The sequence below is a fragment of the Heterocephalus glaber genome, unplaced genomic scaffold, assembly GCF_053883595.1.
Source record: "Heterocephalus glaber isolate CG9 unplaced genomic scaffold, H.glaber_assembly_v1.0 deba00001555, whole genome shotgun sequence".
In the NCBI taxonomy this organism is placed as follows: Eukaryota; Metazoa; Chordata; class Mammalia; order Rodentia; family Bathyergidae; genus Heterocephalus; species Heterocephalus glaber.
Window position 1 is genome coordinate 16,219,300 of NW_028258346.1, and position 25,108 is coordinate 16,244,407.

The window sequence follows — 25,108 nt, forward strand, 5'->3', positions numbered from 1 at the left end:
GAAGCCCGGGTGGTGGGACCAGGCAGCTGTGATTAGGAAGGACTGATTAAAGGAGGAAAAGAGGAAGCATGGGAGATAGGTGGATCCGCAGCTCTTGGTCAACACCTAGGCAGCAGCAGAATCGGATAGATTCCATTGAGAATGGTCAGGGAGGTTTGCAGAGCCAGGTGAAATATACACAGTCTAAGCACCCAGCACAGGGCCCACATCTAAAACTGGCATTTGGTTCCCTTGTGGGACTTCCATCTGCATCACAAATCTGTAGGGACCACAGCTGGGAAGACAGCCCTGTCTCCCACGACAGCAAACCCTGCTCGAGCCCCTGCCCCGGCACTTCCTATCCCACAGCCCTGGAGACTTTTGCTCAGCTGTCAAACTGAGTTGTTTCAGTGGTCAGTAGATGACATATGCAGGGCGCTTGGTGCCCGCATAGAAGAAACTATCAGGGAACTTAGCACCTAGAACTAAGACACTTGGTAAGGAACAACGTTCTTTAAACAAACAGGAAGATGAAAAATGAGGAGTTACAGGAAGCGCTAAAGAGAGTCAGAGAGGAAACGGTTTATTGGTGACAATAGTTGCGATAGTGCTAAGAGTTAGAGGGAAACTCTGAACTTGGTATTCATCATCTCTGCCTTCTGACAGAAGCATCTGGTGCTCTGATTTTATTGACCTGTATCGCTCATGATGCTGATTTGTAACAGAGTAAAGAAAGAGCAGACTAGCAGAACAGGGATATTTATAAGCCACAGCTCCAGGGTTTTGTCTTGTTTGATGTTTGGGTTTTCTGTGGCCGTAACTTCTGTTTGTTTTCCCTGGTGTCCTAGAGATGCTGGCAGTGTGGGCTTCATGAATTTATCAATGGGTGGGCCCAAGAACGTGCAGGCTCATGGGAAAGTCCCTGGTGAATATGTGACTGGAACAGTCCTACTCTCTACCCACACTCAACCATCTGATGCTGAGTCATCGCAATAGGAAAATGACATGGTAAACTTCTGCTTTTATAGGTTAATTTAAACCCTGTGTTCTTGAGTGATACAAACTTGCCATTGGAAAAAAGAACCCTGTCACAAGACGCTACGAACTGTCTTCAAGACCAATCATGAGTCTATGAGCAGTAGTAATTTTTCTATCATAAAAATAACAATGGAAGAGACAATAAGAGATGATAAGAGTAATAGCTGCTATGATGACAGATTCTGGGAAAAATTTTATAGACCTCATCTTTAATCCTCAAAATAACGCTGCAAGGTAGGTATTGTTTCCGTTTTACAAATGCAAAATTTGAGGCTCAGTTAAAATAATATGCCAAAAAGTCACCGTGTCTAGTACAGCAGTTCAGATGGAGTGAAACTCACGTACATGGTGACAATAAAACTTTTTTTGTGCCAACGTCCTTCATAGCTGTTTGTGATAATTTTTCAGAAAGTCAGATCTCCTCAAAGTCAAGAAATTCAGCTTTTGATTGCCTGAGACCCTGTTTTCCATCTTTTTTCCCCCTGCTGGTATTGAAGGTTTCAACCATCAGAGACTACAATAGTAAGGGAGTGAGTTCATAGTGCCTGCCATTATACACTACCATTAGCTCACAGTAATTAGCAAGAAACAAATAATTTTTTAAAAAGCATCCATTCACTTAAAATGATTTTTAATTTTATAATGGCTAGTATATAATTATAGCAGAATAGAGCTATTTAGTTAGAAAAAAATAACTTTTAAAATGAGAGCCCTTTTAGTTTATTTGCTCTGGGGTTCTAATTACTTTGAAAACTACCAAAACTTCGTAGATGATTACTAACAGCATTCAATAACACCTTCAAGGAAAGTTGGACCAATCCTTTTTTTCAGAGCATCATTAACATGAGGAAAATAAATCATAAATGATAAACATCAGGTGCACATATATATGAGATCATTATTACTTTCCTACTTTATTACCAATTCAGGTCTCCCATGCTAGAAAAATGAAAAATAATATCAAATATGTCTTCCTGGTCAGTTTTGAAATGAGACCAACAAACAAGACCAAGAAGGAACAATAAACAAGGCATTGTTTTTCTGTAATGTATTAGCAAATCCTGGTAGCTTCAATTTGGTTTCATTACATTTCCAACATGCGCATGCATCAATTCATCTTCTTTCCTCCCCATAGCTAAGATTTATGCACTTTATTAATCACCTCACGACAGCCATCACAGCAGTTGCATTTAGCAGAGTGAACCGGTCAAACCGCTCAGACTTCTGGGGATGTCACATGGCAAAACTTTGGATTCCTGGCAACTTGAATCACTGTTGCCAACAGGAGAGTTTTTAGAGCGATTCCTCTTAGAGTCATCTAATCTATTACATCTGCCTCTGCTCTCTTTCTAACTGATAGGTCGGAAGACAGACACCCTCTAGATCACTCAAATTTCCCCCTGAAGCAGCCCGGGCCTCTAGGTCCCTTGGCACCATTGGCTCAAAATGGCAGGCAGTTACACGTTCTGTTTCCTCAAGGTAATGTCAATGGTGTGAAGGGCCTGTGCAGCATTTAGCAAGCATTCATTCTCCAAAGGGCCTTGGTAGGCAACAGCAACTTGCCTTGTGTTCACTGTATGTCCTGTGGTCTGAAAATATGATGCTGCTGGATGTGGTGGCTGGTCAGGGTTGGCTTCTCAGCCCATGCATGCTGGACGGAACCAGGAGCTGTCTACACTGTACTTCAGCTGTTATCCTCTGTTCAAGTTCTTGGCAACACTGGATATTTTTTTAAAAGTCACTTTTGTGATGTCAACTCTACTCTTTGAAATGATTTAGTTCCAAACTTAACGAGGTCTCAAATAATTTTCCAATACTCTTTATTAAGTCCCCAAGAGCATTTCTGAATCACCTGTCAGCTTCCTTTGAGATACTGAAAGTAGAGTTGGATTCCAAATGTAATCATCAGAAGGAAGCAAATTTACAAAATTATTCATTTAAGAGGGTTTTTTTTTTTTTTAGCCTTTTTGGTCTTTCCTGTTTCTGTGATCAAATGGAAGAGTCTGGGAGCATTTTTCATCCTAAACTTGAATAAGGATTCAATGACTTGGCCAGCTTGCAAACCAGCTAAGTAACAATTATAGCCCTTATTTAACAGCATGGCACCTGAGACCAAAAAATAAAAAATGACCAATTTGATATTAAGAAAATGTAATGAGAAATCCAGAGAGGAAAATGTGTTACTGCAGTGCCATTTCTATGGTCTTTCAAATGTAGTTGCAGTTCCAGAATCTTGGAATTAACATTATTCAGAACTCCTCAGCCTCACAAGTTTATAAAGTGGTAGTGCAATTTAACAGAGAGTAGTAGACTAGAAATCCAGAGGCCTGAATAGTAGCCCAGACCTTGTATTAAACTACAGAGCTTTAGTCTGACCCATTAACCCACCCTGCAAGAGAGCGACTGGAATACCCAATGGTCAGCAATCAGATGGCCTCAAATGGGGCAATGGGTCTCCTTGCTTCTTATAAAAACCAAACATATCTCTCACATTTACCCAGAATGTGACTGTACGGGCTCATGCAAACATCGCATCTATTTGCTTTCTCTTTAGATTACGGTAACGGAAAGAGGTAACAGTTATTTCACACATATTCAATGCTCTCATTGGAAGACTATATATTTATTTAGTGGAAAATTAAGTTAATTACTATAACAAGTGAAAACCATAAAGAGACTCAGAAAGTGAAACTCTTAGGAAAAATAAGTTTCAAAAGAAAACCTGTGGCAACCAGTTTAGAAATGGTTTCATCAACATCTCAGCTCAGAATTGCTGACTGCAAATATGTACATAAGAAAATAAGTTCGGGGGCTGGGGATTTAGCTCAGTGGTTTCGCCACTTGCTGCGCAAGCGCAAGGACCCAAGTTTGATCCCCAGTACCAAAAACAAAACAAAACAAAACCAAAAACAAGAAAATAAGTTCTTTAGTCTCTTTCCAGTGTTTTTTGAATTTCAATGTAGAACTGTTTTGATTTACTAAACGTATGGCTGTATAATTCCTTTCTCTTTCAATTCTGTATATACCTGGAATGAAAGAGAGAGACAGACAGAGAGAGAGAGAGAGAGAGATTTTTACTAAACCTCCCAATTTCCTTGGCCTACCTCTTGCTTTACTTGCCTAATTATTTTAATAAGCAGCTTAACTGGAATGCTAGCTTACATTTATATTTCACCTTAATTGTGCACAGTTCTTAGTACAATGAAAATCTTAAAAATCTTTTTCTATTTGTGACAGGGGTTCACTGTGTTAGAAATACCAACAACGTCACTTCACTATACCTCTATATACCTTTTCCCTTTCTTACTTTCTTTGTTTTCGTGATTAACAATGCACACATTAAAAACCCTCCGGTTCTTTGTTTGCTTGCTCAGATGAAGAGGAAAGAGTTCCCACCTTGGCCTGCAGGACAGCGGGTGCTGGTGAATGCAATGACAAACCCGCAGTCCGGCCGGCCGGGTTGGCTCATAAGCCAAGCTGTTCCTCTTCTCCCATGCCACATGCTCCCATCCATTAGCAGACAGTTTTTCCAAAGGGGGAAAAACAGGAAGTGGAAAAAAAGAATGACATGGAAAGTCGCTCACTAATCACAGCCCCTGGGGAATGGGAAACAGAATTCCCCTCATGGTCTAATTATTCTCTGGTATCTTTAATGAAACCAAATCAGGCGAGTTTCCAGGGTCTGGCTGATGTTTCAGAGGCCTCTGGTTTCCTTGTGCCCTAGGATCTGAAGGGAAATATTTACTAACTTCCTGGAGTTTGCCCATTATCCTCCACTGCTATTTTTTTTCCAGAACAACCTTTGTCATCTTTTATTTTAATATAACACAAGTAGATACTAACAAAGGAAATACAAAAGCTGTTCTATGAAAACGTAATTTTTCTTAAAAAAATGATTAGAGAATAACAATGGTAAATACACTGTGTCATGATCTAAAAAAGAATATATTTTCATTGCTAATCTCTTTTTAACACAGAAGGAAACGGCTAGAAGGAAACGACTAGAAGGACACAGAAGTCTGTGTAAACTGCTGTGTTTTCTTGCACCAAGCCATGTAGGAGTGGCTCTGGAAGGCTGTGCTGGACACAGACAGAGCAGCTGACTGCCGACAAGCAATGGATGGATCCTAAGCTTGCTCCTGCTTTGCCCAGCAAAACAAATATTCCTGTCTCTTCTCATCTGAGCTCCTGAGTGTGGGTCTATAAAAGGAAAAATGCTACAGGGCGATGCTTCAGAAATGAAATTCTATTGCCTACCATCAACGGTCATGTGCCACAACCAGGAGCTCTTGGTGAAACTAGTAAAACACATCCCAGCATCCTTGGGTCCAAAGCAGTGTCCACAGATATCTGAGAAAATTACAGCTACCTCAATTCAACACTACTACTTGGGTAGACTAAACTTTAGTCCTCACTGCATTAATAAAAACCCTTGCAGATCGGTCCTTATTTCAGGCTGCACTGAAAGCTCAGCCACATTCAGCAGGATCGGGAGATCTCACAGGCGCTGAGGACATCATCCAGCTGAAGTCTTTCATGTGCCTTAAGGATTATCCAGCCCTGCTCCCTGCTCCCTTCATTTTACACACAAGGTGCTAGAAGATATCTAGACAAAAGCTGAGTGTGAAATGTTTAAACCGTGTAATTTCACACAACTGACTTCGGTGATTCATGCTAACTGAAGCGAATGTTACTTTGATGGTTAGCTTCTTGTAGGCCAGAAAGATCTGTTCTTTGTTCACATCAGGGGTGGCATAGGCTGGGCATGAAATCAATCTGTGAGAATGCAAAGACAGCATAGAAAACTGAAAACAGAAAACAGAGAAGTCAATTTGTACTTGGTTTTAAAATCTATGGTTTTCCTCAACAGTTTGTCCTCTTAGGAAACTGTAACTTCTTTAGGACTACCATGGCCAGTTTGTCTTTGGGGGAAAAACCCACTTTGCTAAAAACTGGAGCCTGGTGTAAGCCAGTGGAGGCCAGATGAAGCTGGGAAATCTCAACACCTGCAGTGTGCAGTGGAGGGCCCACAGAGATGCTGTCACACTGGGCCCTCCTTTCACAAGCCCTCAGTCAGTGAACGGGGTTTTGAGGATGTGCACACCAGGGCAGAAAGAAATGAAGGCAGGTGGGGTGCCCGTGGGAAAACGAGGTGCCCCTCATGCATCGCCAGAGGTCAGTCCTCCTGGAGCATTCTCATGGCTGATGCAGGTGCTGAGGGGACATCGTCTCAAAGCTCATGAGAAATACACACTAAAATAGGACGTGGCACAATCCATTCAGCCCACAGAGGTGGTCCCCAGTTTGGGGCACCCTTCCTTCCCAATCAGAGTAGCCTGCTCTCTTGTCAGACCAGTCTGCTCCTCAGGCGAGGAGGGGCAGATGCTAACTCAGCAATGAGGCATGAGGTGACATCAGGCATGTGGCAAAGAATCTGCTGTGCGACACAGAAGAGGAAATTCTTCCTTCCAGAATGACAGCCAGCAATGCCATTCTCTTATTCGATGAGTGCAAATCTGTTTTGTTTTTTACCCAAGAGCTCCAAAGCCACCTCACTCTCCCCTGATCTGAGCAGGCTGAAATGACTGACAGTAGTTTCACAAACATGAGCAACTCAGGTGCACACCAGGGCCGGCAAATGGAACAGAAAGTTAATTGTTTCATCAGGGGAAGAAGAGCTCCAGCAGCTTCCTTCCTCATGAGAGCTGGGTGTGCTTCAAGCACCCTGGAGCTCAGCAGAAATTACCGGTAGTTACATGTCAGGAGGACATGAAACTGAAAGATTTTTATGGTAACATTAATAATTTATGACTAGGCCAGTACACAAAACAGTACTTATTAGAGGCACTTGGGAGTGGGATGAACAGGAACTTAATGTCTTAATAAAAGCAGAAGGATGAAAAAGAAAAGAATTCTTAACAATCCACGTGGAGAATATGTGGAGTATAAATACTGTATCTACTGTCAATAATAGAAAATAAAGAAGGGTCACTTAGGGTTGTGCTGTTATCTGCTTTCTGGGCATGTGGTTGGATCTGGGTACATTAACCTGATTAAAGGGAGTTTTTACAACTACGTAGACCCATCTAGTTAAGGAAGACTGGGATGTATTCTACTCTATCATGTGTACTGTCAACAGTACACTTTGCAGCTTTGCAGCGCAGGAACTTTATTATGTAATTATGTGAGAAAGAAAAAGGGTGAAGCCAGCTTTCATTTGCAGGGTTGGTGGGTAGAAAGAAGAAAACAAACATTTTTTTTTAACTTGAAAATTGGAAAAACAGGACATGCAAGTCATCTAGACACAAAAGGAGTCGAACTTGTCAATTTCTGGCATACTGATTCACTCAGAGTTCTCCATCAATTAGCTACAACGCAACATAAAATTAAAAGAGAATTGGATTCCTCTAATCAGCTGAATTACAAGGTCAGAGCGCTAAATTATTGTTTTGTTGTTTGAGCTGCAAATTATTGCTGAAAGAGCCTTTTTATTTTTATGCATTCGTTCAATCTCTGTATTTATATACTTTCCTCATAGCTATCAGAAAAATGCTGATGCAATATACATACCAATCCAATATGTATAGATTACATTTTTATCATTCTGGATCTCAGAGATGCTTTGAAGATCTGAACTAACCAATATTCCACTTACTTGAAAATGCAGTCATGTCTAAACAATGTATTCAAACCCCAAATATCAATGAGTTCATCATCCCCCATATGAAAGTATCAGATGCTGGAACCTCAGTTTAGCATTTTAAGTCCACAAGGACTTTAATGAAATCGAAGCCTTGGTGAGAAAAAGTATGTTAAATCCTAGCACACAGACGACCGCTTAATAAGTATAATGAGAACACCAGATGCTACGTAGTGAAGACTTACGAAGTGGTTCACACTGGGGTAGTCACTAAGAAGACCCACTGAACTGAGACTGAGGGCTTATTGAACTCAAAATATAGGTAATAATAGGAGGAAAGACAAACAGAAAGAAAATGAGCATAACTAAGCGTTTCCATCAGGCCATGCATTCAGCAAAGAACCACACATGTGTGCTTGACACCTACTCTAACCCTGCCATGCAGGTGTTCATTCCCATGCCCGTGTTGCCAGTGAGGAGGCTGAGGGTGAGCGGGGCCGTCACAGAGCAGAGCTGTGAGGACGTTCTCTCCAGCTTCATGTCCCACCTTTCCACCCCTGTGCTTCCCACACACACTTGCTCTCTCCCACGCACAGTGCTCTCTTTCTTTTCATATGAACTACATTCAAAATGTTCCCTCTGCCTCCAGATGTGGCTCAGATATCTCCTGCTCGGCCAGGTAAGCCTCTCCTCTTCTGTCTCTAGCCAGTAGCAAAATCTGCAATTTCCCTATCTACTTATAAGAGTGTTTGATTGATGCAGCTCTCCCTCCCACACAGGACTGAAAATATCGCGAGGACACAGCCTGCATGTGAACCTTCTTCACTTCTCCAGGGAAGAATACACAGCAGGTGTTCAGCAACCATGGGTGGAGAGTGGCTTGGGTATTCTTTCCCAGACCCTATGTGGGAGCTGAGGCTTTCCTGTCTTTCCTTTTCCTATTCCTTTTAACATTATGTTGTATTTTTTCCCGTTAACATCTTTTGTCATCTTGCAATATCCTGTAACATAAGGCAAATGCAGCTCAAGTCTTGACGCCCAATTGTTAAATGTCGGATCACTCACTCACTCATTGATCATCAATTCAATGAGTATTTTTAAACCATCTAGTCCATGCAGTGTTTCAGGTGTCTAGGATACAGTCTACAAAACAGACACAAATCCTTTGAATGCATGACATTCCCATCTAAAATATGCTAGTTCAGTCTTCATCCTTCTAAGTGTCTGACACATATGGCTGCTTGTGTATGAATGTATGACTCATCGACATGCAGACTGACCACCAACTATTAATATACAGCATACATATATAGTAAGTATGAGATTTGTGTTTGAAATAATAATGTACTGCTAAGCCCTCTGTGCTGGATATACTTGGAAGACTATAATGCTTTTCAGGAGCAATGTGCTTATTCTGTCCATGCTCTTGTGACTCAGCTTTGACCCAGGGTGCCTTTTTGACAGTTGCTTTCATGGCAGGTTTATGAGTCCAGCGGAAAAGTGAGGTTATCACCATACATTTGCTCTGCATTCCTGTCCCCCACATGATGAAGTAAAGGATCCTAGAAACAGCCAGAAGACCACCCTAGCTAGGGTCGGGAGGTCATGGAAAAAGAGAGTCACCCAAATGTGTAAGCTATGGTCATGTCACTGGTATAAGGACACCACCTACCATATACAGCGTATAGTAGATGTGTGAGTTTCGTATATTCATTAAAAAGCCAAAAGAAGAAATATAGATGGCCAATAATTGCAAATGCAAATCATCCTCATCAAGAGAATAGATGCAAATTAAAACAATATTCATAATTAGGAAAGATTTAAAAAGAAAAAGAAAAATGTCGTTCATAGAGGCTTTTACAGGATAGGAACTGGCATACACTGTGGGAGAGTAAATTGTAAATTTTCAGGAAAGCAGGTTGTTTATATGGGTATGTAATATGTGTGTGCTAAAATGTTCATTCAGGTTTTTTAGTCCATGATAGTGCCTTGATAAAAATCAAATCACTTTTACAATGTTTCTTCTCCACATTTTTTCTTGGTACATATTGGTTATACAGATTAACTGGGTTCACTCTGGCAGATCTGTACATGTATGTAACATGCTTTAGTCACCTCCTTACCTTCCCTCCCCCCGAATTTCTCATCATTTGGTTCCAATGTGTATAAGGTACTTTGGTCATACTCATCTCCCTATTGCATACCCTTATACCCTGTCTCCCTTATTGCCTTCCGCTTATCTAACAATAGTCTCCCTTCCAGTTTTCTGTCAGTATTTTCTAGATTCCACGTATGAGGGGGAACATACAATATTTATCTTTCCGAGTCTGGCTTATTGCACTCAACAGGATGGTCTCCAGGTCCGCCCATTATTCTGCAAAGGACAAAATTTTGTTCTTTTTTGTAGCTGAATAATACTCCATTGTGTAAATATGCCACATTTTCTTATCCATTCCTCTGCTGGCGGGTACCTGTGCTGGTACCCTATCTTAGCTATTGTCTATTGTGCATCAATAAACATGAGTATGCATATATCTCTATGGTATGCTGACTTTAATTCCTTCTGGTATATACTAAGGAGGGGTATAATTAGATCAAATGGTAGATCCATTTGTAAGTTTTTGAGAGACCTCTGTACTGATTTCTATAGTAGCTGTACTAATTTACTCTCCCATCATCAGTATAGATGGGTTTGCAATATGTTTATTTCTAGTCATAATAATATATAAACAGAAAAAGTCAACTGTAGTGCTTGCATTAGAAAATAGAACTTGTCTTTCCATCCTATTAACCAGATTTCTAGATGTAACCATTTTTAAGTATTTTATTTATTTCTTGTAGGATTTACCTCAATTCATATACACTTTTACCAATGGATTCTCATGCTAAGAATCAACTCTTGAAATATCATCACTTAAATTCACAGAGATTTAGGCATAGGAACATTCATGCCATTGCTGCTCACAATGACAAGGAAATTAGCAGCAACACTTGTTCGAATAGTTTGAATAAATGAGAGCCTAAATGTACAACAGCATATTAAACAACCAGATATATTTAAATAGCACGGTCATAAATAACTATATGAAGTACAGAAATATATAACTGAACATCGACAGGGATTATTTTTGGATAGTGGCTAGCATTAAAGATGAACTTTTCTTCTTATATTCTTGTTGGCCTCAAACTTCTCTTTAATAAATACATATTTGTTTATAATCAGAAAAGTGAGTAGTTTTACAATGTAAATTGTTTATTTTCTGCAGTTCATGGGCTGTGATTTTATGCAAGTTAAGGTAGGGCAGTATGTGAAGGAGGACTAGGGCAAGTGCACATTTTCCTAAGGTATATTTGGGAAATACCACGGCCTTTCGTCTAATTCTGTGTGGGCTGGATCTGTCTGGGGACAATGATATAGAGCACATGCATAACAGAAGGAAGATGGTTTGACAGGAATCTACTGTAATCCTGCGACACAATGTGTGAGGAGGTTGGGGAGAGGTGACAAATAAGGGGGGTAGCAGAGCCTGGCAGATACCACGTCCCACACTAGACAGGCAGATCCAGTGAGGCTGCTGGGGCAGGAAGGGGGATGTGGACATCTAGGCAGAGCTGAGAAAAAACAGGTGGGTCACACTTTGCAAAAACAGTACAGAGAAGAGGAGAGAGAGAATGGAAAACCATCAGGGAATTTTAAGGCCAGGTTTCAAAATGGTGGACATATGTCACACTCCAGGATCCAGCCATTGGTGAGGCTGGGAAATGGAGTTTTTCTGTGTGCTCAGGGAGAGAAACGGAACAGCACTGGTCCCTCAGCAGCTTGACAGCAGCACTGGATAAACAGGAATCTTGTTTAAAATCCAAATCACAATAAATTAGGGGTTCAGCAATCAGTGTTTAAACAGGCCCTGTAGGCATCTCTGATGTACCTTAGAGTTGGAGGCCACAGGGCTGATTATCTATCTAGTGGCTTTCTTACATTTAGTTGTTAATTTTGAAGTGTTACAGATTAGTGATAGTGACTGTTGAAACAACTGCTTATGCTTCTGAGCATTTACATACATATTCTACTGACTAAACTTTACAATTTCTACAAGGCACAAATATAAACAAATCTTACCTATTTTGAACTTGCTATGATACATGAAGATGTTTAAAAGAACTGAAGACATTTTAGGGACATTCATTTGTGGAGTTAAGTAATTTTTTTTAAACTTATAAGCTTTTCTTAAAGGTTCAAAGGTTTAAAGATGTCTAACAATGTTTAAACCATTTACAGAAACTTAAAGCAAAAAAGCCGGAGTCGAAGATGAAATGCTAATGACAAATTAGAAGCAGGGGAATACAATCCTGGGACCAAAACAACATAAAAACTTACAGAGAAAGAAACACTTTGGAAATGTAGTGGGTCCGCTGGATGCGAATAATTAGCAAAGTATAGTCAAAGGGGAGGACTTGCAATATGCAAAGTGCTAAAACCATGAGCACTGCCAAGAATAAAAATGTGAAGTAAAATTTTTAAAAGCCATCATTATGGAAGTAGTTCTCTTGACCTACTGACTGACTAAAGCACTTTCTGTCTTATTAAAATGCTTACTGGGCTCAGTCCCTCAAAGCTAAAAGCTAAAAATACAAAAGCAGCTCAGCCATCATATGCCTCTTAACACACTGACCAGTATTCATCAGTGACACCTCCAAGTCGTATTGAAAGCAGTAGTACTGGACTCATTAAATGGTGTTATGTTAAAAGAAAAGGATTGTTCACTTGTTAGTAGTACAATGTGCATAAATAAACTGTTTTAATATTTCATTAATTTCATAAGACCTGCTAGAATAGCGTATGTCATGATGGATACTTTTTTAAGCTACTTTTTAAATTATAAAAATCTTAGAGGCTCCTGGACAAAATGATCCATACAGATGGATACAGAATAAAAGCAACTACTCTCTACCTTTCCACATTTTCCAGACATAACAACTACTGCTTGTTCTGTATGCTATTCCTAGGGAAATTTTCTACAGGTACTTCACTTGTGTTTTAGGAACATCTCATTTAAAACAGGTACCTTAATAAGCTGTCACGAAGAAGGCAAAGATAATACACTTAGAAAAAGATGGTAGTGGAAACTGAGAAGTTAAAAAAGCTCAGGTTAAGGTGAAGAATAAAATAAATGTTTAAATACACTAACGCTGGAAGTGGGTGGGAAAAAATCTCCCCAGTATTTTATAGCACCACATGTTTGAATCTTTTGGCTGGAATGGATTAAAAAGGGAGAGGAAGATAGGGAAAAGAAATTAAACCTGTTTGTTATCCATGCAGCCAGAGAAGAACTTGGATGCCTTCCAGGGAAGAACAGAGAACCCCCTCTCTTCATCACCGTGTGACTGTCAGGGCACATCTCCTGATGTGAAAGGCAGCATCCTAGATCTGTAGCCAAATTCATTTACTCCTTTGCTTATGAGCTCATTTATACTATCTTTATTGAGTGTCTACTGTGTGCCATTAGCCCTGATCTGAAAGAGCTTATGACAGAACTGGAGAAAAGAACATTAGAGTACCTGTAACATTTGAAGACTAATAAGAGATGATATATAATAAAGGGCTAAAGGGAATATAATTAAGTGTCAGCCTGCACGGTGCCACAAGAAGCACTTAATTAAATCTAGACCAGAATCTGTCGTGGTTCTAAGAACAAAGTTCCTGTAATCTGACTTTCCACTGTAACTCATACCTGGAGCTCACTCCAGCAACGCAATTTAGCAGTGACTGTATTTCCACGCTCAAAAAGGAAATCTGTTGTTTTGAAATGTGTGTTTAAAAACTATCTTTGTTTTCAGAGGAGGGAGGTGCACTTAGTGAATGATATTTCAAATGTAATACTTCTGAGAAAAAGATATCTTAGGCTTTTAAAACACAGAGAGAAAGCTGAAAACCAGCAAGGCCGTTTCTCCACATCCAGATGGGACAGCAACTCTGATCTATTAACCTAGGGTGAAATTCTTGTCTATCTTTTCTTCCTGCATCTATTGAATCCAAGTACAAGTCAGCATCTGGTATGGGAACATTATAAAGCCATATGTGACGCTTGCTAATAGGAAATGCCCTGAAGGAAACTAAGTTAATACATATGGCTCTACATTTATAAATAAAGACTCATCCATCATCAAAGATCCTGAATGCTCACTGCTGTGACATTACAGAAAAGTTACAAGGGATATCTGTTTTCACTTGTGGAGCATCCTCGTCAACACAGGCGAGTAAAAGTGTGCCTTTCCCGGACTTGATCTGGGGTATGCAACACATTCCTCAAAGGGACTAAGGGGCCTGAGGTCGCTTAGATGTGTTATGCCCATCTCACATCAGAGGCAACTTATGTTATGGAGTCTTCAAAAAGAATAATACTTATGCATCTTGCCAAAGTCATAAATACTATTAGGGGTTCTTGAAAAAACCAGTTATATACAAAAGACAAATAGACAGCTCTGGCATGGAATCTCGTGGCTGTACTCCAAATATTGTATGGTTTCCTTTTCCAGGAGGAAGAGTATGCAGTCTGTGTTCCATGACCTCACATATCTGATTAGAGAAGACATTAAGGACAGGGTTTGTTTTAGAATTCTCTGATTGACAAAGGTGAAATGAAAACAAAACACTCCCATGTCCTCACTGTTGGCAGGACTGCTTAGGGTCTCAAGAGCCGGTTTCTTTCCTTCCTTTTCCAATTTTGACCTTTTCTATCTGGCAGACATCTCCCCCTGCCCCCTGCCTGTGTTTCTAATGGAGCCTGAAATTAACATGGCTTCTTGTTTACCTCCTAATCTGTGTGCTACCATCATCAATGTTGGAAGCATGGTCCTGGGAATAGGGTTTGTTTACTGCTTCCCCTGAGGGAGTGAACAGATAGACGTAGAAAAGATGGTTACACTCAATCCATTCCAGTATAAACCCCTCTTCCTGACACAGAAATAGTTGCCAGTAAGCAGCCAGTGACCTTCTGCACAGTCAGCTGTAAAAGCCAACAACCATCTTCCAGTGCTGACACTCGATGACATTTCCGGGCTGCCTTAGACACAGTGGAGCATTTCCTCACTGCCCTCTCATCCCTGACGATGTGGTACCCAGACACTGAACCTCCTCTTAGTTATCTCTGTCCCTCAAAGCATCCCTTGTGGCCTCCCAGGGTTCTCTCTTCTTCTCTAGTTCTTTTGTGAGGTGACCTATCCCCAAGTCTTCAGATGCTTTCAATATGGCAATAACAACACTCAGCTCACCTGTTTGTTTTGTCTTCGTGTTTTCCTGCTAATCTGTTCTTACCCTTCACAGTCATATCAAGTTCAGTTTGAGGAAGGGATGGGTAACAACTCCTCTGCCAGAAACTTCACAACAAGTCTAAGGAACAGGGTTTTAAGCCTTCACAGTCTTTTCTTTCTTTCTTTCTTTTTTTTTTTTTTTTTTTTTTTGGTACTGGGGATTGAACTTGGGTCCTTGTGCTTGCACAGCAGGTGCCAAAACTACTGAGCTAAATCCCCGGCCCCGTGCCTTCATAGTCTTTTGATCCCACTCTTTTATCCACCAGTCAGTTTTGATCACTTCACTGCCAATATTTACCTTCTCAATCTAGGGTTTTTCAATCAGTAAAATACATCTGAGGGGCCTGGAAACCTCCATATTTTTATGCTTTAACTTTCAAAACACTGTATTTTCCTACAATTTATAATTTTAACCTTTTAAATTTGTAAAGTTCAGGAGCATTTATTACATTCACAATGTTTACAACAATTACTGCCATCCCATTCTAAAGCTTTATCAACTCAAATAGAAATTCTGAACCTAATAAACAATTACTGTTCATTGTCCTCTTCCCCAGTCCTGGGCAGCCTCTATTCTACTTCCTGTCTATATCAGTCTGCTTCTTCTAGGTGCCTCCTATAAGCAGACTCATACAATATTCGTTGCTTTGTGTCTGGCTTGTCTTAGCATACTTTTCAAGATTTATCCATGTTAAATACATACCAGAATCTCACTCTTTATGGGTGACTAATATTTCATTATGTGTGTATACTACATTTTGTTTATCTGTTTTTTTCTGTTGACAGATATTTGGCTTGTTTCCATCTTTTAGCTATTGCAAATAATGCTGGAGCAAACACTGGAGTGCATGCATCCGACTGAGCTATTGCTTTAATAGAAGGATCTTTTTTGGCTTTATCTAGAAGTAAGGTCCAGCGGGTTCTCAGTGATGAGCTGTCTACCAAGGTCCACAGTTTGGGTGCTGCTGCAGTTACTGACCTGTCTGCTTACAGTGCATGCCTTAGCCTTCTTTTTTGTGTGTGTGTGGGAGTACCAGGGATCAAACTTGGGTCTTTGAGCTTGGGAGGCAGGCAGCGGAACCACTGAGCTAAATCCTGGGCACTGCCTTAGCCTTCTTATTACTTGATGTAGAGTGACATTTCCCAGGTCCGTTGCACCCTGGTTTCCAGTTAGCTTTAGCTAATGTGAGGCACTGGAAGAAAACTAGGGGGCAGGAGAAAGGAAAGACCAGTGTTTTTCTTCCTCTATCACTTTGCTTCTGGTGGCATTTTTAGCAGTGGCTGCATTTCCTCTTGGCTCCAGCATTGACTGGAATGGTCCACTGGGCTCTAAGGTCTGTCAGGCAGCCTGCACTTCTATTCTAGCCTCAGCTTTCTCTTTTATCTTCATCTCTAGGGAAGAGAGAAACTTCCTATTGTTGCTAATCTCTGGGTTGCCTCATTTTGATATGAGAATGTTCAGCTCTTTTATTACTCATGTTGCCAATTCTTTGCTTTAAGTTTTCTCTTCTAAAAAATACCTGGAGTGGTATCTGTCCTGGTGGGAACCTCACCGATACATGTCCTGTTGAGAAAAGATGGTCCAAAGTTTCTTAGCCCTGTGGCAATGGCTTTTAACCACCCTGGCTGTATCACCACCCATCTAATAGGATAACTAGCTGTGATTCTATTTCTCAGCCTCTTTTGTGGTTTGGTGTGGCCATGTATATTAGCTTTCTTGTCACTGAGAGAAAACATTGGAGACCTGCGATTTAAAAGAGAGGTTTATTTGGGCTCACAGGTTCAATGGGTTTGGCCTATGGTTGTCTGGCTTCAGGGCAGAAGCAGCAAGGTGAAAGGGCCTGCCAGAGGAAAGCTATTCACCCCCTGGCAGCTAGAAAGCTTAGTGAGAGAAGAGAAGCTGGGGGTGAGAATGTAATCTTCTAGGTCATGGCCCCAAAGACACACTCCTCCAACCAGGCCCCACCTTCCAACCTACCCATGGGCTGCTGAACTGATCCGTGGATGAATTCACTGATGAGTATAGTGCTTCTGTGATCCAATCACATCAGGGTTTGGGGGGACATTCTAATCTAAACCATAACACCATATGAACAAGTCCTGTCCAATGATATAGTCAGATATGCTGTATGGAAGATTCTGAACCTTCTTAAATAATTAGCTGCTCCATATGGAACTCCAGACATGAAAATGCAGATCACATTCTAGGAAGGGCAGGACCAAAAATGATGACACTGCGTCCTTGAGAACCGATGGAGCTGAACCACCACTGCAGCCTTGCTCTTCTGATCTCTGTAATTTTATATCAGCAGCAAGTGAAACTTTCTTTTATGCAAGCTGTTGCTATTTTGAGTCTGTGTTTATTGCAACCAAGGTGAACCCTAAGCAGTTCAAGACCAGATCAAGAGCTTGGCTTCTGTCCCCGACTGCTGATGAATTTTCTTGTACCTTTCCTTAATTAAAGCGAGGTGCTTGATCCTCGATCTTACCCTGAGTTTTGGCCTCCTCCTGTTGAGACTTAGAATTGACCTATTCTCCTCTACAAAGCTTTCAAAAAGCATTATTCCCTTTTAACAGCTTCTGCTTTGCCTATTAAGTTTTTGGAGGGGGAAGGTGGTAAAACCAAGCTGATATCCAACCTAGAAAATGATTAAAGTCTGGATGAGAGAGAATTTTTAATTAAAAGCCTGGGAACATTGTTCCTTGGGTATTAATAAAGTCAGTAAAATGGAGAATCAGTGTGACCTAACACCACGAGACAGGCAGTTAGTGTCCTGGTCGGTTGCCTCTTTGTGGAGCTGATGGGCTGTAACTGCATCTAATGACTGCTGAGCACAGATAAATCTCACCTGTACTTTACCTGAGTGAGCGTCAATGAGAAATCTGGACTTCTAGGATGGTGGTTCCCAAACTATCGTGTGTGAAATCATTCAGGGGAACTTGCCCAAAATGAAGATCCACACCTCTCTGCTCAAGATTCAGTTGGACCACAGTGGTCACAGACTGTCTGTTATGAAAGACCCCAGCTGCCTCCCAGGCTTACAGTCTATGGACCACACTATGAGAAGCACTGCTTCCAGGGAACTCACAAGGCAGCCACAAGGGGAGAGAGCTGTCATCAGCCGGGGTGGGACTAGCAAACACTAAGGGATAGCTACCATGTGACAGGGCCTCTCTCAGACATCATCTTAGTTTTTGCTTGCAATGAATCTGCATCAGGTAACTGTTACCTCTGCTCTACAGTGAACATTCTGAGGCTCTGAAAATTAAGCAACTTGCCTGAAGTTACAAAGGAGCTTTAAGGCCCTGGCAGTGTATATTGGATACATCTGTTTATCCCTCTAGTTTCATCCTGCACCTCCTATATCATGCTCTGTTCCTAGATGCTGGCTTGCATGGAAAGCATCAGGTCCTCTGCGTCTGGCTTGGGCTGTGTTCTGCCAATGGGAAGTGCTGCGAGAAGACAGGAAGGCAGGCAGTAGGGTCAGGGCCTTTATTCTCCCAGCCTCCGTCAGCTCAGGTGGCCAAGGACAGTCCCATGACCAAAGATCACAGCTCTTGTGGCTTGCTTTTTCCACATGACTGTGTCCTTCAAAGTTCCGGTGACTGTTCCCTCCTCCAGGAGGGAACACTTGGAAATCGAAACACCATTGAAAATTGGTGCCCTTGCTCTATTCCTAAGTAGGATGAGGCTGTATACTTACTCCTTTCTGTCTCTGCAGCCCGCCCATAACTTTGTAACCACAGCAGTTTCTTTACTGAGTTCTCCAAATGATTCCATTTGAGTACTCCATCTATTTTTTGCCAGAAACATGACAGACTCAGGTCATATGACTTGGAAGTCTTGCTCTTTTCACTGTTTTACCCTCCTGCATTTGTGTCCTATACCTATAACAAGAGTGGCAATGATGGGGACCGTGACATTGGCACCATTATGTGTAAAGTGCTGTGCTGAATGCTTTATGTAAATATGTTTTTTTAACTTACACCACTACATTCCATCCAAGGCACTGTTTCACCCTCATTTTACACAGGAATAAAATGAGGAATAAGGTTCAGAGAGAATGCTGCTGACTTCTACAAGGCATGGGGCTATCACACATGACTTCCCCACCTAAAGGTGTCAGTAAAATTCTTGAAAATAAAGATACTGAAAAGTCTGTGCTCCTTATTTTTCAGACTTGTATTTGAAAAAATTCATTTCACTCTACTATCTCATCCCAACTCAGTTCAGACCCTTTCTCTGCACAAGTGGGAGATTGTAACAGCTACAAGCTCTTGTGATAGCTAGTAGTTTGTGCTTAGCATGCCTCCAGCCCTGCCCCATTTTCCTCTGCATCCTATTTATCCTACTGCCGGATAACTGTTCCCCAAATTCATTTTGATTACGGACATGCTCCTGGAAATTATCAATATAATGCAAAGAGCTAGAATCAACCCAGATTGCAGGTAAGACAAAAACTTAGAGAACAAGCTCCTTCTTATCAAGTTATTTTTTTACAGCCTCAAATGCAACTACTGTCTCTATAGCCAGAAACCTAAAAGGTCAAACTACCTTCGTGATCAAAACACAATCCATAAATATGTCTTATGCTTCCAAATGAGAGGCCTTTGTTTATACAGTTATCCTCTTTGCTTTAGGATTCCATTCTTTCTCTTACAAGTTTTGTGAAGGTGTCTCTTACTGTCTTCATTTAACTTCTGGGCCTCTGATTACATTAGTCTTATATTTCCTGTCTTACTTCTTCATGATTTATGCTCAGGGTTAGGAACATTAATTTTTTTCTTATTACTGAGTCACTACTAGGCTCATCTTGGTATATCTGTTTTTAAAAAATTTTTTCCTTTTCTTTCAGATATGCTTCTTTTTTAATTCATTAATTTTATCAGTACATTTTAGGTATACAATATGCTGACATTCATCATTGGGAATTTGTACCTTTACATAATCTCTCTTGGTTCTTATTTTTCCCCTTCCCCTGCCCTCCCTTCAACCCCTTCACCCCTCCCTATTTACAAAGACTTTGTTTCCATTTTTCCTTTTCTCGTATTTATTTCTTTCCCTTCTTTCCTTTCCCCTACCCCACCCACTTCCCCTTCCCCTTTGCCCCTTTTCTTCATTTTTGTTAGTACCTGTTTGCAGTTTACACAATGATTACATTCATCATAGGGAGTTGGCACATGGAAATAACATATCTTCATTCTTTCTCTCTCCTTCCCTTCCCCTCTCTCCCCTTCTCTGTCTCTTGGTCCACTTCCCATCCACAGAACAGACAGACTTGCTCCTCGGCCTTGTGAAATTTACTCTCTGGTGGAAGGTATCACCAAAGGCAATTAAAAAGTAATTATTGTAGAAAAAAATCTTTAAATCATTCCTTTTTTTTAATTTCAGAAAATTATTTACCAAGAATATTTTTCTACTCATTTACATAAAACTGAGTACTCTGTTAATTTCATAGTATCATGGATTTTATGTACTGCCTAGATTTTACTAAAAGTTTACTTCATAGATGTCATAATCAAACTATTGTTGCAGTAAATGCTGGTCTTTTTCAGAAGAATCTTCCAAAAAGTGTAAGGGTCTAAATTAAAATTAGCATAGCTTATTGTTGACACAGTGTGAACAAGACTTCTGATCTTGAGGTGTTAGATTATCCTAGTGATTTTCTCATGACTTTTGATATGCTTTAGGTGTGTTAATGTTCACCAGATGTACACCAAATTAAACTGATAATGCAATTTCTGGAATTACTTGCTTTTTACCCAGAGCAAAACAACTTGGTTCTGTACTTAGTTCAAATCCTATTCGTTTACAGAAGCAAAGATGGCTTTGCAAAATTTAATATGTATTCAAGCAGCTACCAAAATTAATCTCTTGGACGATGAGGTTGGCTCTTTTCTATTTCTGGTGCAGTCATTGTGGGAGGAACTATGTTCTGAGTCTTACAGGTCTCTCTGTTGCTTAGCTTGCTCTCCCCACCAGTTCTCTTCCCTGTCTCCCTCTGTCTCAGAGCATTTTCTTTTTTCTCTATGCTCAGTTTCTTGCTGTCTTTAGCTGTGTCAAATCTTTTCCTTCTTCTGAAGTTCAATTCATATCTAAGATGTTTGCTGTCCCAGGAATGAGGACATGAAGAGGCACCAGCACATCAAATAAATGGTTCCATCTGATCAGACAGGCAGGTCTGCGCACACCCTACCGAGGTCCCGAGCTGCGTGGAAGACACCGAATCACCCAGCTGCAGACAGGCAACCAGCTGGTTCCACACTACAAAGACGCAGAGGACACCAGACCACCAGACCACCAGACCACGGTAATGAGTCCCGCTGCTCCCGGCCCAGAGGTAGGGGCTTCTGAGACTCCGTCCCACTGCTCCTGGTCCAGAGGAAGGGGCTTCCCAGTCACCATCCCTCCCGCTGCTCCCAGCCCAGAGGAAAGGGCTTTTGGGCCACCTTCTGTCCCGCTGCTCCTGGCCCAGAGAAAGGGGCTTCTGGGCCACCATCCCTCCCATCACTCCCGACCCAGAGGTAGGGGCTTCTGAGTTGCCATCCCACTGCTCCTGGTCCAGAGGAAGGGACTTCCCAGCAACCATCCCTCCCACTGCTCCCAGCCCAAAGGAAAGGGCTTTTGGGACACCATCCCTACCACTGCTCCTGGGCCCTGTCCCACCTCTCCCAGCTCAGAGGAGGTAATCCGTGCAGGCGCTAACAGCCCCTGGCCCCAGTTGAAATGAGAAAACACATAAATAAGTCTCAAAACCAGACTTCCAGATCACCTACGGCAACCCCAAAGGGAAATGAGATGGAACACTCTGATACTCAACCACCTGGACCCACTGAACTGGCAACAAAAGGGGATCTGGAAAAAATGAAATCAGAAATAATTTCTCAGATAACAGGAGAAATTGTGCCCCTAGCGCAAGACATGATTAATATTTCTAGAGAGGAGCTGAGGAACATGATGGAATCCCAACATAGGAAACAAATGGAATCCATAAAACAGATGCAAATAGATTTCCAGGACATGAAAAACTCCACTGAAAGTCTACACAGCAGAATGAGCCAATGTGAGGACAGAATTTCAAATATAGAAGATAAGATTGCAATTAGTGACCAGGAAAAGAAAAATTGCTTCAAAATTATAAGGGAACATGAGAAATCAATCCAGCAGCTGCTAGATGATGCAAAGAAGAATAACATAAGACTAATTTGAGTCAATGAAGAGACAGGAGAGAGTGCAGATGACATAAAAAAATCTCTTCACAGAAATAATGGCAGAAAACTTCCCAAGCAGGGGAAAAGAGCTTGACATACAGATAAGTGAGGCATATAGGACTCCAAATAGCATTGGTCAAAAAAAATCTACACATAGGCATATAATTGTTAAGATTTCAGAAACTCAACAGAAGAACAAAGTTCTCCAAGCAGTTAGAGAAAAGAAACAAATCACATACAAAGGAAAGCCCATCAGAATCACAGCAGACTTCTCAACACAAACCATCAAGGCAAGAAGAGCTTGGAGTGACATATTCCAAGCCCTGAAAGAAAACAGCCTCCAACCCAGATTGATGTACCCTGCAAAACTATCCTTCAAAGTGGATGGAGAAATAAGATACTTTCATGACAAAGAGCACCTTAGGAACTTTGTGAATACCAAACCAGCACTCCAAAGAATTTTACACAATATTCTAGGAACAGACATTGAGGATCACAACCCCAGGAAGCAAAGCAGAATGAACCCATCTGACATGACAAGAATTAAATGTAAAGGGGGAGAACCCAACAAAAAGAAAAAGTCATGGCAATGACAAGTCAATACGTTTCAGTTATAACTATTAATGTTATGGTCTCAATTCACCAACCAAAAGAAATAGACTGGCAGAATAGGTCAAGAAGCAAAATCCAATATGCTGCATACAAGAAACACACTTAATTCAAAAAGAAACTCATAGACTGAAAGTTAAAGGGTGGAAACCAATACTCCATGCAAAGGGAACCTGAAAAAAATCAGGAGTAGCTATCCTCTTGGCAGATCAGGTAGATTTCAAACCAACACTGATTAAGAGAGATGAAGAAGGACACTACATCCTTGTAAAGGGAAGAATCCAACAGGAAGAGATGACAATCATAAATATCTATGCACCAAACACTAGTGCACCCAACTATATAAAACAAATACTAATGGACATGAAAAGTCATATATGCACTAATACAATTGTAGTGGGGGACCTCAACACCCCACTGTCACAAATAGATAGATCAATTAGACTAAAAATAAGTAATGAAATACTAGAACTCAATCGAACTCTTGAACAAATGAACTTAACAGATGTTTACAGAGTCTTCCATCCCACAAAATTAGAATACACATTCTTTTCAGCTGCACATGGGTCATTCTCCAAAATAGACCACATATTCACACATAGAACATGTTTAAGTAAGGGCAAAGGAACTGAAGTTATCCCCTGTATATTATCAGATCATAGTGCGATGAAATTGGAGATCCATAGCAAAAGAAACTCGAAAAATTTCATAAACACGTGGAAATTGAACAACACACTTCTGAATAACCAATGGGTCACAGAGGAAATTAAAGAAGAAATCAGACAGTTCCTTCAATTAAATGACAATGACAGTAAAACATATCAGAATCTGTGGGACACAATGAAAGCAGTCTTACAAGGGAAATTCATAGCAGTGAATACACATATTAGGAAAACAGAATGAACCCAATTAAACAACCTGATGCTTAACCTCAAGCTTCTAGGAAAAGAAGAGCAGGACAACCCCAAAGCTCATACAAGGGAGGAAATTATAAAGATCAGAGGAGAAATCAATGCAATGGAGACTAAGAGAACGATACAAAAAAATCAATGAAGCCAAGAGTTGGTTCTTCAAAAGAATCAACGAAATTGACAAACCCTTAGCCAAGCTTGTCAGAAAAAGGAAAGAAAAGGCCCAAATCCATGCAATTAGGAATGAAAAGGGTGAAATTACAACAGACCCAGCAGAAATCCAGAGGATCATCAATACCTACTTCGAGAACCTATACGCCAATAAGATAGACAACACAGAAGAAATGGATAGATTCCTAGATACATATGAATTACCAGAGTTGGATGAAGAAGACCTAAAAATTCTAAACAACCCAATATCAACCAATGAAATTGAAAACATAATTAAAAACTTATCAACTAAGAAAAGCCCGGGCTCTGATGGCTTCACTGCTGAATTCTACAAGACATTTAGAGAGGAACTACTGCCACTACTGTTTAAACTCTTCAATGAAACTGAAAGAGAAGCAATACTCCCAAATTCATTCCTGGAGGCAAGCATCACCTTGATCCCCAAAGCAGAGAAAGACCCAACTGAAAAAGAGAACTATAGGCCAATCTCACTAATGAACATAGATGCAAAAATCCTTAATAAAATACTGGCAAACAGAATGCAGAAGACCATCAAGAAGATCATACACCCTGATCAAGTGGGATTCATCCCAGGGATGCAGGGATGGTTCAATATACGAAAATCAATCAATGTAACACACTATATCAATAGAGCCAAGGACAAAAACCATATGATTGTCTCCATAGATGCAGAAAAAGCATTTGACAAAATCCAACATGCATTTATAATAAAAACCCTACAGAAAATTGGAATAGATGGTCTCTACCTCAAACTGATAGAAGCCATCTATGAAAAGCCAACAGCCAATATCATACTAAATGGTCAAAAACTGAAATCCTTCACACTCAAATCAGGAACAAGACAAGGATGTCCACTATCACCACTCTTGTTCAACATAGTTCTGGAAACATTAGCCATGGCAATTAGACAAGAGAAAGAAATAAAAGGAATAAAGATAGGTAATGAAGAAGTCAAATTGTCATTATTTGCAGATGACATGATACTCTATATAGAAGACCCCAAGAACTCCAGCAAAAGTCTTCTAGACTTAATAACCAAATTTAGTCAAGTAGCTGGTTACAAGGTCAACACACAAAAATCAATAGCTTTCCTCTACACCAATGACAGACTCACTGCGAGAGAAATAGGGCAAATAATTCCTTTCACAATAGCATCCAAAAAACTGAAATACTTAGGAATCAACCTAACGAAAAAAATCTAACACCTCCTCTCTGA

At 40.6% G+C, this 25,108-nt stretch overlaps 1 protein-coding gene across 8 annotated transcripts in view; it reads right to left on the reverse strand.

Moving 5' to 3' along the window:
- Positions 1 to 25,108, reverse strand: part of Samd12 (sterile alpha motif domain containing 12) — a 422,167-nt gene that overhangs the window by 123,170 nt on the left and 273,889 nt on the right. For 3 of the 8 annotated variants that reach the window (XM_087190710.1, XM_087190717.1, XM_021262729.2), the window contains one exon: positions 1 to 25,108. This exon is cut by the window's left edge; it is cut by the window's right edge. The exons of the other annotated variants lie outside the window; for them this stretch is intronic. The gene's annotated coding sequence lies outside the window, so the exon portion shown is untranslated. 8 annotated transcript variants of the gene reach the window in all.